Here is a 3,351-nt window from a genome sequence, read left to right on the forward strand (position 1 = left end):
GGGCTAAGATACACAACACAGACCACATGAACGACATGACAACATGCACAGGCTAGAACTGCCCTGCCCGGGACGCGCTAGCGTCACACTGAACAGCAAGCAACATCCTTTTCCTTCCCAAATATGTGCCCCGACTGTGCCCCGGGACAGCCCTCGCCACTATGCTAACATTAAAGACCCCATTTTTCAATTGTCCACCTCGGCCCCTCTCCGGCACTTGACTGTCAACTTAGCTTTTGGAGGGCCAGGCATCTGAATCCTTCTTCGATGCGGTCCGCAAAAACCAGCCACCCGATACATTTCCGCAGTCACCGGGTTCCTCCTCTTCCTCTGCAAAAGGAAAAGAAAATATAATCCCAGAGGCAGCCACAGTACCAGCAATAAGCATCCTGAGAGGAGATGCCAACCTCTTCCACGACACGCTCTGCCTCACGAACGCCGTGGCATTCTGCTTGCCCGCTCCGCGCCTATTCCGGAGTCCGAGGCTGCAGTGATAGTTATTCACAGCACCTAAGTGACCAAGAAACACAACATTACCACTTCGCTTCTGCCAAACCGCCACACCATCAACTCCTATCTTCTGTCTTCCCACGGACTCCGGGCTCTGCTGCAGACCCAAAGAGTCAGAAAAGCCCTTGACCCGACCTACACCGGGGGCCTGCTGCAAGCCGCAAAGGCTCCAGGGACATGGCAGTACCCTGTGTACTGTGGGGGAAAGTGAACAGGCGCCCCACAGCCTCAAAGAGGTTATACCTTACGGACCTGCTGCTTTCCTGTGAAATGTGAGAACTCCATCTACGACTGCAGACAAGATGCTCACCTGGTCCCTGCGTAGTAATCTCATCTACCCAATTTAGAAAAATTCTATTGGTGTCTTACCTGGGATACCGCAAAGCCAGTGGAAAAAAAAAAAACCTCCCCAAGGAAGGTCCATCTTCAATACACTCGGGGATTCCAGGAAAATACGCCGTGCCTGGAAAAGAGAAAACTATACCCTTAAACCATCTCGCTGCCCCTGAAACACTCATTACAACAGGACTGACCTGAAAAAACACAAGGAAGAGAAGCAGCATACAACACCCCTCTCTACTATACATGCTACCAAACCTCACCTGGTCCTTCAGGTAGTACCACCTCCAACTTCTTATCTCTGCCCCAGTAGCTGAGCCGCCTCCAAAGACAGGAGCGACGGAAGGACCGGCAGAGCTGTGACCCTGGAGAAACCGGGCAGCAGAATAAGCTGCCCCAGCAGAAGCTGTGGGTTATATACCCCAAGCCCCGCCCAGCACCCTTCCCACCAGCACCTGGGAAAGGGGCCAGGCTGACCTCCACAAGGCATAGAGCCTGCCAGAGGAGCGGCCTTTTCTCACAGGCCTGAAAATTACAGCATGCAAAACACCAAAACAGAGAAAGCGACCCTTAAAGGAAGTGACAACACGTGCTCTTTTATTACCACTACGTCAATTGTGTCAGCAACGGGGCCCAGTAGGTACGTAAACTTAAACAAACTTTTTCAGGACATAGAAAGAAAGAGAAAGACATCTGCCTAACCTCCGTAGGCAAGTAGATCATTAAGCCCGATAAACATGTTTTTAAAAGAAAACACCATGTCTTCCGATTCCTTGTAAAAGAAAACCCACAATGTTAGCGGGGTCACACATCACTTCTAGCGAGACTCCGCATATTACCCGACTTCTGCCAGAACCACGTTCTGAACAGGACTGACGGACAGAGTGCAAGCAGAGGCTTGTGCGCCGCCTGTAATACAGCGGGGGAGAAAGCCAATGCTCTAGGCTACAGTTCTCCTTGGCCGAGTCCGCTCCGGTGCCCTAACCATCGTTGCTGTCGTAGCTCAGGCTGGGCATTAAACCAAGTGACAGATGCTCTCTTTTACCTTCTCTCCTGAGGAAGGAAAGAACGTGAGGGAGACTTAGGAACTGAAAGAGAAACTGAACTCTTTCATAATGAAATATAAACAGAAAAGTTCTACCGAGGAGAGACAACAATAACAGGAAAAAATAAAATAGATAAAATATACACACAAGCTGGTATCAGGTTCCCAGGATGACCATCGCTTCACCAGCAGGCATGGGCAAAGTCCGAGACTGGACACGGCAATGGATTGGAACCGGATTCTGGATCTGGTTGCATAAATGCACGGATTGGGATCAAACCCTGTCAGACAGAGGAGTCCTCGGACGCCAGCCGCTGAAGGAAAGGTACCGACCCCTTCGATCCCTCTGCTTTTATACTGAGCGTGATAATGATGGGATGCAATACCCCATCAGCCAGATTCGGGTCACCGGTCCCATCTACTCTTCACTGTGGCTGCGACCCCTCTATGCTTTTCTGCTTCCGACCCTCCAACGGGGAATATATAAAAGTGAGCTGAGCTGCACTGTTACAGCAATAATTATAAGCAAGAGCCTCTCCGCACAGCATCCCTTCGCATTAAGTGTAAATACAAGGTCTTGGCTCTCTGAAGGCAGATACTACCTGAAAAATACGCCATTATCTTCATAGAGTTCAGTTCATTGGGAGAGACTAACCTGAAAAGTAAAGTGACTGAAAACAACACTGGTTCTCTTGTACCTCAGACCGACACATGGCTACGTAATCTCATATGCGCATTAAAAAAGAAGAAGTGGCCAAATGTATTTATGGAGCCACGGGTCACATCTTCCCTTTATTACCTCGTGCCAAGCCACCTTTGTACCACACTCCTGTTGGGTCGGCTCCCCTGCATCGCCCTGTCCATCTCATCTCTCTGCATCTGAAAAAAACCACCAATAATATCAAACATTACCCTGACGCAGAGCAGTAGCTTAATTCCAAAGGTCTTGTTTCTACTTAGGAACCCTGTTCACCTAAGTCCAACTAAGTACACCTAAGTCCAAGTGCCATCCAAAAAAAAAAAGTAAGCCCGCAACAATTACACCCCACAGAAAGCAGCCTTACTGTCTTTGAGATACTGTCTCCTTCGCTAACCGTGAACACCCTCTCCAAATTAGCTCCGCTTATGCCAGCACCCACTAATGAAACACCCAGCCACACAGCCTCCCGAGAGTTAATCGATTCGAGACGACTACGCAAACTTTGCCTGGGTCTAGACAGATCCTCATATTCACTAGAGTCTCATCCTGATTCTGCCTACCGTGGACACTACGCACCTGGGCAGGGCCACCCCAAGCCAAACACACACACAGTCATCGACCAACACTGTTAAGAACACCATGAAAGACACGCCTGAAAAGACGAGAGAAAACTCTCAGGAAGAAGAATGACACCGGGACCAAAGTCACCATCGGGCAAGAAGGCCTGCGGGACTGTGGTGGTGATGACGTGAAGAGG

The sequence above is a fragment of the Larus michahellis genome, unplaced genomic scaffold, assembly GCF_964199755.1.
Source record: "Larus michahellis unplaced genomic scaffold, bLarMic1.1 SCAFFOLD_148, whole genome shotgun sequence".
In the NCBI taxonomy this organism is placed as follows: domain Eukaryota; kingdom Metazoa; phylum Chordata; class Aves; order Charadriiformes; family Laridae; genus Larus; species Larus michahellis.